Raw genomic sequence first — 13,542 nt, forward strand, 5'->3', positions numbered from 1 at the left:
TTTTTGAAATCTACGAAGATGTGGTTTTTGAAAATTGCCAAACAAGGTAAAACACATTTTGCTTTAGTTCAGCCTACCACCATGTGAATGAATACATTTTAATTAACTTCTTTTTGAGAGACTTGCTATCACACTAATTTAATTTCATCCTGCATTCGAAAGTCATCTATTCAAGGGATCATTTAGCGGGCACTTATTTGATGAGTATCCACAATGTGCTGTGCACTGGGCTAGGCGCTCTGGGAAGAGCTCAGGGAATGGGAATTCCGTAAAGAAGCCAGGGTCTTATCAGGGAGCTGCCATTAAATTCTCCACCAGTATTAGGCAAAGTGAGGACCACAGTTGCTTCTGGGTATGTAAGGAGTCCACGAAGAGCTAATTTCAGAAATCAAAAGCAGACACTTAGAAACTTCAACAATTTCACAGAACAATCTTGTGCTTGTTGAGTCTAGTAACAGAAAACAAATTGGGTTTGCACTCTTCATGTCTTTGTTTTTAATTAATTTTCCAATTCATTTGTTATCATACGATATTTTATAAAATGGAAACAGTTCACAACCTTAACAACAAAAAGAGTCCTTCCCTACAGATAATTTGAGAAGCACTACTTTTACATGATGTATCTGATTTCTGGAAAGCCTTGAATAGGTCTGACTCGGGAGCTATGCAGGTATGTGCCATTCATGGCTCAACACCCCTCAAATTCAAAATGTCTCTATTTCCTTTATTCTTTCATCTGCTTTGTGTTTCTTTGCCCTGTAAGCCTGGGACATCTTCACAAAGAAAAAAGACAACATGACTCTTTCCTCAACCTTCTATGTCTGTTCATCTCCACTTGTGGCAGCAGATCAGCAACTAACCAAAATATAGCCCTCTCCTTGGAAAGTGTGACCTTCGCAGCTCCATCAAAGGGTGCTTTGGAAGTCTGTCAGGGTGAATGAACGTCCCATCCTAACGCTAGCTCATGCAGGCCCTCTACTCTAATAGGACTACTAAATCTCATCAAACTATTAGTGGAGACCATTTTCAAAAATCCTCTGGATAATTCTCATGATGGATGGCGGTCTCTCTCACCACCTCGAAGTATCTTCTAGTATTATCTACCTTTCTCTCCCTCCTGCAAAATCCCTAACCTTTCTTTCTCCATATTTTTGCCAACCCTCTCTTCCTCCTCTCCTAAAACTCAAGTGGGGTAATGTTCAATGACTGACCCTCTACCTGCACTCTTGATCCTAGTCCTGCCTACTCTCTGGGAAACACTGCTCCATCAGCAACCACCAGCCCTTTCCTTCATGTTTAATTTTCCTCCCTTTAGTACATTCCTGTTTCATCAAAGATTACATCTAATGCCATTTGCAATTCAAAGCAATTCAGCAACAAAATAAAGCAAGCAGCAGAATATGGCTGTTAACAGAATGGGCTCTGCAGTATTGGACTGCCTGGTATTTAGTCCTGGCTCTACCGTTTACCAGCTGTGTGACTCTAGGCAAGTTACCTAGCCCTCCTCGGCTATAGAATGAGAACAATAGCACCTATACCTCATAGGGTTGCTGGGAGGATTAAATGAGATAATACTGACGAAAGTACTTACAACGCTTACAGTACTTACAATGCTTACAGTACTTACAGTACTTACAATGCTTGCCCATAGAACTCATTAAGTGTTGGTTATAATGTACAGTCGTGTGCTGGGCAACAACATTTTGACCAACGACAAAGCACATATACAACGGCGATCCCATAATACCAGATTTTTACTATTTTTCTATGTTTAGACACACAAATATCATTGTGTTACAAACACCTGAAATATTCAGTACAGTAACATGCTTACAGGTTTGTCCCCTAGGAACCACAGGCTATACCACGTAGCCTAAGTGTATAGTAGGCTATCCCCTCTAGGTTTGTGTAAGTACACTCTATGATGTCTGCACAATGACAATCACCTAATGACACATTTATCAAAACATCCCTGTCAGTAAGCAACACATGACTGTATTTCATTGTCTTAAATTAGTATTTGTTTACATTATATATTACATTTTATTCATTTATAACTATATATGCCACCATACCAATGCTTTTGCACCAGGACCTTAAAGATTGAGCACTGAACGTCTATCTCAGAGAGACTGCTCACTTGGACAACAAGAAACTGCGGTGTGGTGGGCTTGTACATGTTTTTACCAGTGCAAACTTAAAAGCCATACTGTCTTGAATGTATTTTAGAAATCTTGCCTTTCATCCCTTCCTCTACTGAGACAATCAGCTCTTCTTTAGCCCAAAGAATCTTCCTTTTTCCTTGATGCTTTCCTTAACCACAGGTAACCCAGCTTCTGCACTCCTGCAACTTCTTCTTTAACAGTTGGTCAGGGTCTTTCTGAACAACCAAACTCAATGTCCAGTCTCAGTTCTCACCCTCCCTGACCTCTCTGAATTTGGTACTTTCCACACTGACTCATTCTCTTTGTCTGGGACAGCTGATATTGAACTTTTCAGGTCCCCTCCTGTTATCACTGACCTGGTCTTTCTCCTTTACCATTCCTTCTCTCACTTCTTTCATAGGAGCTCATAGGAGCTTTCCCTAAACTGCCTCACTCCTACTCCCTCTGCCACTCCAAGTTGAGGCCCTCAAGGACTCACAGACTACTACTCTCCTCCCACCCCCTGCTGACAACTCATCATTACTTTTCTGCCAATCACAAGCTGACATCAACACTCCCCATAAGTAACAACAGCCAATGCCTGAGGATCATTTATCTCATGTATATACCAGATGCTAGGTTAAATATTTTATGTGCATTCATTCACTCAGTTGATGTGAATAATCATATTATATCCCAAGAGACAGTGTTGTTATCCCTACATCTTGCAGATGAGGAAACTGAAAGATTCAGTAACTTGCTCAAGATCACATAGCTAGAAATTGCCAAGTCAGGATTCAAATCCAGGTTAGCTTGACCCTCTCTAAATCATCTGATGGTTCTGCTCCAATGGTAAACTCATTTAGGCCCCACAAAGAAATCCACCCAAGTCATTCCTTCCACGAACCTTTATTGAGCATGGTGCCTAAAACTGGGGAACAGTGTATGCAGAGAGAGAGAAGGCTGCACCTGCCCTCACAGGGCCTTGCAAAATCAGCTTCTTTCCATTACCAGCTATTCAATTCTGGACGCATCTTGGACTCAACACAGTCAATTACATTTTCAGTTGATATAAACACACACAAACTTTGACTCTTTCTAGTATACTGTCCCTAACACAGCCAAATTCCATAAATTTAGCTCATGCTTTTTCTTTCCCTTGCCTACCTGCCATCACCCTAAGCTGAGAATTTCTTTCTTCTCACTTGAACTACTACCTTGGTCTCCTTGTGTCTCTCAAAGCAGCCAACAGGCAAATATTCCTATGTTCCAACCTCACTGAGTTACTCTCCGGCTTAAAAACCTTAAAGGGCTCTCTACCACTCAACTACCAAAAAAAAAAGCTAAAAGTCTTGTTTAACTCATACCAACTTGGGACTCCTCCTGGCTCACTGTGCTTGTGGTTTGTCAGCCAAACTGCACAACCTGCTGGTCCTCAAAGGTACCTAATACCCGCCCTTCCCTAAAACCCTACCTAGGTAATTCAGCATGCGCCAAGCTCTCTCAGTTCTGCTAACCTTCTGCTCACCCTTCTAGGCCCTGCTCAAGTAATATTCCCTCGCCTGAGGTCCTCCCTCTTCTCTTCACACTCTCAACTCTACCAATATAATGTTTTTGCCTTTCTGACCATATCCAACACGTATTAGTCAACTCCCTAGATGAAGCACAGGGCCCAACACATAGTAAGGCTCAGTAAGTATTTGCAGAATGAATAAAAACTTGAACTTAAAGTCACTTAAAATTGTTTTCCAGAACAAAGATTGGTAGGAATTCAGGAGCACTTCTATTTTTTTTTTAAGCTGGGTGCGTAGGGGAAGAGAACACTACAGAAAATCCAAATTCATGTTTAAAAGTATGGGAGAGGTCAGGGAGAGCAGAGATTTCTTTAGTAGAACTGGTATTTCCCTTTGTTTGCCACATATTCTTTTTTAAGTATCTTGTTACAAAGACAAGTAATGAGAATCATCAGAGGTCTCTATTACTTCATTACTCCCCTTTTCTTACATTTACAAAAGTATTTTGGGAGGCCGAGGCAGGTGGATAGCTTGAGCCCAGGAGTTTGAGACCAGCCTGGGCAACATGGCAAAATCCTACATCACTACCAAAAAAAAAAAAAAAAATTAGCTAGGCATGGTGGCACACCTGTAGTACCAGCAACTCGGAAGGCTGAGGTGGGAGGATCACTTGAACCTGAAGGTCATGACTGCAGTGAGCCAAGTGAGATCCTGTCTCAAAAAAAAAAAAAAAAAAAAAAAAGAAAAGAAAAGAAAGAAGGAAAGGAAAGGAAGAAAGAAAGAAATGTAAACATTCGTTTTTCTCTTTCGATATAATAATCTGTTAAAATACAGCCTAGAGCTAGATTATTTCACTTCTGACAGCTTAACTGGCATGTGTTAAATTCCTTAACAAAACTAGATATGAAGCAGAATTTCAGCTGAGATAGCGGAGAATGCATCACGATCAAGTGCTAGACTATGTGAAATGGAAGCATTAGTCATTTCCCAATGTCCAAATGTAAAATTCAATGAGGAAAGAAACAAAAGCTATACTTTCTGTTAAGCCATATTTTCATTTGGATGGTGTCTATGACCAATTATTGGTATCATGGGCTGACTATCCCTTATCTGAAATGCTTGGACCAGAAGTGTTTAGAATTTCAATTTTTTTTTCAGTTTTGGAGTATTTGCATTATACTTACAGGTTGAACATCTCTAATGCGAAAATGTGACGTCCAAAATGCTCCAATGAGCATTTCCTTTGAGTGTCATGTCAGTGCTCAAAACGTTTTGGATTTTGGAGCATTTCAGATTTCAGATTTTTGCATTAGAGTTACTCAACCTGAAATACAAACAGTAATGTACCTACTGCTATTTATCCTAACAATCTGGACAAAACTGTTTTATTTATATCTGGAACACAAAACACCTGCACTATTCATTATTTTTAAAGACACGCTTCCCTCTTACTATTTTGCTTAACACAAATGCTGTATACTATATAGATTTCTAGCAATGTGGATTAAAAACATTAACAAAATCTTTTCGAAGACCACATATTTATTTTACTCCAAAAGCTAGTTCATATAATTAGGACCTGTAATTGTGGCCCTTGTTATATGCTATTCTTTTATTGGATAGGCAAAACATAGTGGAGAAAATATATTTTTTATCATTTGTACTTGCTTTTATACTTAACAGATCAAAAGACTTTACAACTGAAACCTCAACTATCCACGTCCTAAGTTAAAACACATGGCAGGAAATGAAGTTTTCCATAAAACAACATTTACGCTCTTCCAGTGTTCAGTGAAATAACAACACATTTGCCAACTTTACTAGTACACATGTTTAATGTCTAGGCAGAGTCAGCATCTAAAAGGAAATTTCATCACACTTATTTAAAAAGCTGGTTTTATGTAGGATATTTTGATGTCACCACTAGTGCAAAAGTCTCTGTACAGGAAATAGGTATTTCTTTGGAAACCTGGCTAGCTTTCCCTGTTCATTCCTGTTCATTTGTTTTCTGGCTTAAAAATTTAGGCAAAGCCATGACTAGAGACGACCTAAAACAAAAATGTAGGTATGGTTCAGAGAATTTCAAAATTGAAAGGAAGTTTAGTCACTATCAAGAATCATATGTCATTTTACACATAAAGACACCAAGACCCAGAGGCATTATTTAAATGGTAGTAGAGTATCAATCTGATGTGTAGGAATCTGACTAGAAGCAGATTTTACTCAAGTGATTTACTAACAAAAGTAGACACAAAATTCTCCATCAATCACACAATTTAACTTCTTAAATGGCTTATGCTGGTTAACACTATGCCCTAGAATGACAACTAAACTCACTTTACTCTTACCAAAGGCTAACCTGTCCACCTGGGCTGGTCTCCTCTCTGTCTTCTCAAGCCTCCCCTCCAGCAACTATCCTTTCTCCTGCATCACACCCTCTCCACCCTCCCCACCAGAACACACATGAGCTCTAGGATCTCCCACCTCATGTAACATGTAACAACAACAACAGCAGCAAACACTTACAGACATCCTTAGCATATATCAGGCACTTTACATACATTCATTCAGTCAGTCTTCACAATAACTCTAGAAAGCCAATATTATTATATCCCCATTTTACGTATGAGAAAACTGAGGTCCCAGAGCCAGTAAGAGGCAAAGCAGATTTAAATCAAGGCACTTGTGTTCTTTGCTGCTTTTCAAAATACAACGAACAAAACAAGCCTCTCCTTTAATCCAGCTTTCACCTCATTTCTCTGCTCCCATTCACATTAAAACATTTCACGCTACCTGACTTCAAACTATACTACAAGGCTACAGGAACCAAAACAGCAGGGTACTGGTACCAAAACAGATATAGACCAATGGAACAGAACAGAGCCCTCAGAAATAATACCACACATCTACAGCCATCTGATCTTTGACAAACCTGACAAAAACAAGAAATGGGGAAAGGACTCCCTATTTAATAAATGGTGCTGAGAAAATTGGCTAGCCAAAAGTAGAAAGCTGAAACTGGATCCTTTCCTTACTCCTTATACGAAAATTAATTCAAGATGGATTAGAGACTTAAATGTTAGACCTAATACCATAAAAACCCTAAAAGAAAACCTAGGTAATACCATTCAGGACATAGGCATGGGCAAGGACTTCATGTCTAAAACACCAAAAGCAACAGCAACAAAAGCCAAAATTCACAAATGGGATCTAATTAAACTAAAGAGCTTCTGCACAGCAAAAGAAACTACCATCAGAGTGAACAGGCAACCTACAGAATGGGAGAAAATTTTTGCAATCTACTCATCTGACAAAGGGCTAATATCCAGAACCTATAAAGAACTCAATCAAATGTACAAGAAAAAAACAACCCCATCAAAAAGTGGGCAAAGGATATGAACAGACACTTCTCAAAAGAAGATATTCATAGAGCCAACAGACACATGAAAAAATGCTCATCATCACTCGCCATCAGAGAAATGCAAATCAAAACCACAATGAGATACCATCTCACACCAGTTAGAATGGCGATCACTAAAAAAATCAGGAAACAACAGGTGCTGGAGAGGATGTGGAGAAACAGGAACACTTTTACACTGTTGGTGGGACTGTAAACTAGTTCAACCATTGTGGAAAACAGTGTGGCGATTCCTCAAGGATCTAGAACTAGAAATACCATTTGACCCAGCCATCCCATTACTGGGGATATACCCAAAGGATTATGTCATGCTGCTATAAAGACACATGCACACATATGTTTATTGCGGCACTATTCACAATAGCAAAGACTTGGAATCAACCCAAATGTCCATCAGTGACAGACCGGATTAAGAAAATGTGGCACATATACACCATGGAATACTTATACACCATGGAATACTATGCAGCCATAAAAAAGGATGAGTTCATGTCCTTTGTAGGGACATGGATGCAGCTGGAAACCATCATTCTCAGCAAACTACCGCGAGAACAGAAAACCAAATACCGCATGTTCTTACTCATAGGTGGGAACTGAACAATGAGATCACCTGGACACAGGAAAGGGAACATCATACACAGGGTCCTATTGTGGGAGGCGGCAGGAGGGAGGGATAGCATTAGGAGATATACCTAATGTAAATGATGAATTAATGGGTGCAGCACACCAACATGGCACATGTATACATATGCAACAAACCTGCACATTGTGCACATGTACCCTAGAAAGTAAAAAAAAAAAAGAGTGAAGGAAAAAAAAAAGAAAGAAAAAAAACATTTCAAGAGTTACATATGGTCCTGTCTTCACTTTCTCATCTCCCATTCTCTCCTCAACACAATCTGATCAGGCTTTCACCCTCAGTAATGTATTAAAGCCAGTCATTCTGGTCACCCACTAACATCTTTGGTAAATCCAGTGATGACCTCTCAACAGAATCCAGCACAGTTGGCCCCTCTCTCCTTGAAACACTTTCCCCCCTGACTCCAACAACACTCTGCTGATTTCCTTCCTGTCTGGCTGGCCACTCCTTCTCCATCTCCTTTGCTGGCCCTTGCTCTTCTGCTTGGCCCGTACCTGTTGACACATTCCTGGGCTGAGTCCTGGGTCCTCTTCCCTTACTCTCTACATGGCCTCAACTTTTCATCTCCAGCAGTAAACTCTAAACTCACATGTCCAATAGCCTGTTCAATTTCCATTTCAAATTTAACACAGCCAACACGGAACTCTTTTTTTCTCCAGCACTGTGCTAGATACTATGATTACAGAGCTGCTACACTGGGCCTTTCCCCAAGGAGCCTCCCTTTCTTTGTAGCCTTCAACTCAAAGCAGAGTTAGTTACATAACCCCAGGGGCCACAGGCCAGCTGCCAGGGCCATCAGACTATACTTCCTTGGGAGTTTTTCTAAGAGCTGTAGTCCAGTCCCCATATCCCCACAACTACCTCCAGGCAGTCAGTGCCTGAGGTTTCTCTCCACCCACTCTGCTTTGTCACTGCTGACAGTGTGGTGAAGCCAGAAGTGCCAAGTTGCTCATCCCAGGCTGGACAATCTCTAAAAGGTTCTTTGACCATCAAGCTCCAATAACCAAAGCAAATTACAGGTACAACTGTTGAGAAACATTGCATGTTGAAAAGATGTCCCCCTACCTCAAATTGAAGATGACCACTCTACCGCAATCTCTTTGAAATACATAGGTGATGATCAGCAGAGAACTGTAAAGGTTAGCCTCGGGACATAGTGCACTCTGCAGCTAAGCAGACCATCCCATTCAAACCCAAGCCTCAGCAGATTATGAGACCACAAGCAGATTATGAGCACTGGAAAATCAGCACTGGCAACTGTAGGATCCCCAAAGGCATCTGCCCCAGGGGCCCAGCCATTTGACTTTATTAACTAACCACTCTGCCATCAGTATCTCCCTCCTTTCTCATGCCTAGTAACACATTGCTCAATTAAACCCTGTCTGTCTAAACAGAGTGCATATTCTGCTGTAACATAAAGGAAAGCTGATTCATCAAAGATCTGAGTTCCAGGACTGAGTCCTTGTCCCTTGAACAAGTCCTTTACACTTAGGACAACAATATAATTTATCATTCAAGACAGGATAATTTTGAGAGTGAAAGTGAGTGCTATTGATAATTACACCAGAAATAAAGAGGCATAAACCAGGACTATTTCAGGCAAATGAGAAAGCAGGATCATCCTAAATAAATCTTTGACTCTTAATCCCCTCATCTGTGAAATAGACATTAAAATCCCTACATGTCCCTCCTAGAATGGTTGTGAGAATCAAGTAACAATCTGTTGTATAATCTGGTGCTTTGTAAACAAAAAGGCAATATATACATAAGATACTGTAGGAAAAGGCATAGGCTTCTAAAAGCAAACTAGTACAACAGAAAAAGAATTAGACAGTTTTCCAAAATAATCAGGTGCATAAAGTCTTCTGCTCAGAGTCCCATTAAAATCTGAGGACAGGAGCTTATGTATCATTTTCAATGCTGTAACCCCAGCATCTGGCCCAGGGTCTGGCACATTTCCAAATGAACAAATGAATGCATAAGAATTAGTAATTTAAGAAATTCTTTCACTGCCAAACTCTCCCAACAAACTGATGAACAGAGCATATCTTGCTCAGTAGGCCAACAGTCTATAGAGGCCAAGCACAGAATGACCCCTCCAGTAAAATGTGTCTTGCCTGAACAATCCTCACTGCATTACAATATTTCTACCCTTATCTCCTTGACATTTCTAGGGTTCAGACTGCTTATTCTTTTGATTCTTAAGAGTAAAATGAATAAAACTCCAACACAAACATCCCAATATAATTCAATTCAGAGTTCAGTTTCCTCCATCAGCACAATTTCAGACTACTTACAGTTACAGTCCCAAGTAAGAAGCATAAACATCATAAATGGTCATTCAGTAAGCTTTCTAGAGGAAATACAATACCCAAAACCAAAAGAACATTTCTGGGTGAGTATTCCATTTTCTGTCGACTCCAAGAGTAGCAGCACAGTCCTTGAGCATAGGAATTCTGAGCTAGAGCTTCCCTTCGCCACTGAGAGACATGTCCTAGGCCCTGCTTCCTCTTTGTAAAATCCACATGATGTCGTACCCTTAGGATACCTCATGGACTTCAGTTGAAGAGCAAATAACATGTGTAAAGTACACTCACTATACAAATTAAAGGTAAGAGTGGAAGACGTGACTATGAGAGGCTGATCCAGTTCTGTTATGGCCAAACCTAAGGTGCCATTCATTTCAACCAGTCCAAGGTCCAGCCCCTACTCTATGGCTAGAAGCACCCTCTGGAAATTGGGGCAAGTCCCTAATGGCCATATACTGCCAAGAAAGCCAGATATCATCTAGCTTTCTCCAGTTCCTCCCAACTCTTCGCAGTTCTTATTCTGTATGGGAGAAGGGAAATTAGAAACAGATGAGGAGGCCAAGAGTGGTGGCTCACACCTGTAATCTCAGCACTTTGGGAGGCCGAGGTGGGCGGATCACGAGGTCAGGAGTTTGAGACAAGCCTGGCCAACATAGTGAAACTCTGTCTCTACTAAAAATAAAAAAAAAAATTAGCGGGGCACGGTGGCAGGTACCTGTAATCCCAGCTACTGGGGAGGCTGAGGCAGGAGAATCACTTGAACTTGGGAGGCAGAAGTTGCAGTGAGCCAAAGATCGCATCATTGCACTTTAGCCTGGGCAACAAGAACGAGACTCTCTCTCAAAAAAAAAAAAAAAAGAAAGAGAAACAGAAGAAGAGAAGAGATGCAACTAAAAAATTCCTGAAAGTTAGTACCATGATTGGATTTGTAATTTTCTGACTTGTGGGCACTAAAATTCTAAAGAGTTTGCATTAACTTTCTTTGTAGTTTACCTAAACTTGGCTCAAAATAACCCCTAAAAGTCCCAATAATTTTGTCCTATAAAATTCTGAAATGGAAGAAGGGCCGCCTTGTACCTCTTGCTGGCCCCGGGGTCTCCCAGGACCTCATACAAGTGACACTCAGCTATATAGGACAGCGATTTACTCTATGAATCGCCAGGGACAAAAAAAAATAAAGACCCATTTCCTCTAAATGACAAAGAAACACTTGAAAAGTGATTAAAAAAAAAAAAATAGAAAGCAAGATTGATGGGTTTCTAGTAAATACCAGTCACTATGCAGTGACCATTTCACTCCTGACTCTCTTGACATCAGACGGGGGATTTGATATTTAAAACAAAGTACATTTCCAACAACTTTTTCCTTTGCCTGAAGACAATCAAGGAAAAGACCCTTCTTAAAAAACAAACAAACAAAAAAAAACCCAGAAGAAAAAATTGGAAGATGAGAAAAAAGTATGCCTAAAAGCCAGATCAGAAAAATCACTTGTATTAAATGAGGAAAAATACAGTTAACACAGATGTGCTCCCTGAACATGCAATTACTTGATTCATCTGCCTTGGTAAAGTCACCGGCTTCCAAAACCAAGAAGTATACAAAATACATGTTAACTCTTTTCTTTCTGAGACAGAGTCTTACTCTGTTGCCCAGGCTGGAGTGCAGTAGCGCAATCTTGGCTCACTGCAACCTCTGCCTCCCAGGTTCAAGTCAAAATACATGTTAACTCTTAAACTAGTTAAAGAAGATTAACTAGGAAACTCTTAAACTAGTTAAACAAGATTAACTAGGAAACCAGAATCTATCTTGGAAACATCAGTTAACTAAAATAGGGATATAGGTGGTTTTCACACATCTTTTGAATATCTAAATTCTACAACTATTACTTTGATAACTTCGAATTCAGAAGGTATTCAACAGTCTTTGGAAACCCAAGAAGTGCTTGAAATAACTACCAATTATCTTGCTAATCCAAACTTTACAAATATTCCATGAAAATCAGGTCAGCACAGGATAATTCATTCTTATTTAGCACAATTAATCAAACAGTTGAAGAATTAAACACAAATAAATAATCTATTATTGCCAGTTTTCTAAACCTGTAGTTAATTCTTTTATATCTGCCCAAAAAGAAACCAGGGAAATGGAAGACACAGACATTGAAGATTCCTTATATAAGGATGTAAACTATGGAACATTCTTTTTTTTAAGAGACAGGATCTTGCTCTGCCACACAGGCTAGAGTACAGTAGTACCATCATAGCTCACATTAGTAACCTTGAACTCCTGGGCTCAAGTGATCCTCCTGCCTCAGCCTCCTGAGTAGCCAGGACTATAAGCATACCACCATGTCCAGCTAATTGGTAACTTTTTGTAGAGACTGGGTCTTGCTATGTTGCCCAGGCTGGTCTTGAACTCCTGGTCTCAAGTGATCCTCCTGTTTCAGCCTCCCAAAGTGCTAGGATTACAGACATGAGCCACTGCGCTCGAACACAAATTGAACATTCCTACTGCAGACAAGACACAAATAAAGAACATTTTTGGCAGAAAGTCCCTAAGCTACATTCGAAGATAACTCTTCTTGACCTACAAACAATAAACTATAGGTAGACTGAAGTCTTTGGAAGCTCTTATAGGACAGCCAAAGCAGGAAAACTGGCTATCTGAAGAAAATGTCAGATGATAAAAACCATTTTACAACAGAGGATGTCACTATGATATAGCGTAAAAAGGCTTTAAAGCTATGACTGTTTTATAAGCTTTTTCCAGCCAAATCAAACTTTATATAAAGGGAACTTTTTCCTGTATAAAGTTCTGATCTTAAGGAACTATGAGAGTGCTCTAATGTTATGAACTGTATCCTGTTCTTATAATGCTCATTTTAGAAAACTAGAGAGTTGTGCTGAAGAAAAAGTTTTATTAGTTGATAATTTTCCAAATTAAAGTTAAAATTTAGTGAATAAATGATATGATTCGGTCATAACATGAAAGAACAAGGGCATGTTCAAAAGAACCTGAAACAGAAGTCAGGTTCAGCAATCAGTCCTGGTTTCATCACTGGCACATATGGCTTGGGCAAGTTACTTATCAAGACTGAACCTCAGTCCCTAATCTACAAAATAGGAATATTTACTAGATCTCTAACAGTCTATTTCTTTAGAGTTCCTTCCTTTTTTCTTAAAATAATTTTGTTAGAACAGGTTTTCTCTAAGATTAAATATATTTCCATAATACTAGAAGTTGGCTAGAATTTGATATTAACTATTCCATTATCCTCAATATTTATTGAATTCTGTGCTGTCTGACCTTTTGGCTATAGTTACATATCTGTTACATAAAGGAAAATACACCTTTTATAATTTTATTCCAGTAGAACCAAATTAAGGAACTGCCCCTTAGCCCAGTTTTCAGGTGAGGTACTTCAAACTTGAAAGAATATGTGTATCAGTACTTCATATGTCACTGGACCATCATAATACACAGTCATTTAAGCTTTTTTTTTTTTTTTTTTTTTTTT

At 39.5% G+C, this 13,542-nt stretch overlaps 1 protein-coding gene and 1 pseudogene across 3 annotated transcripts in view; one reads left to right on the forward strand and one right to left on the reverse strand.

The window, feature by feature from the left end:
• Positions 1 to 13,542, reverse strand: part of OXNAD1 (oxidoreductase NAD binding domain containing 1) — a 43,654-nt gene that overhangs the window by 19,916 nt on the left and 10,196 nt on the right. The gene's annotated exons all lie outside the window — the stretch shown is intronic.
• LOC108534031 (THAP domain-containing protein 5-like) lies at positions 19 to 12,748 on the forward strand (annotated as a pseudogene).

This window comes from Rhinopithecus bieti, unplaced genomic scaffold (assembly GCF_001698545.2).
Source record: "Rhinopithecus bieti isolate Rb0 unplaced genomic scaffold, ASM169854v2 scaffold_12, whole genome shotgun sequence".
Taxonomy (NCBI): domain Eukaryota; kingdom Metazoa; phylum Chordata; class Mammalia; order Primates; family Cercopithecidae; genus Rhinopithecus; species Rhinopithecus bieti.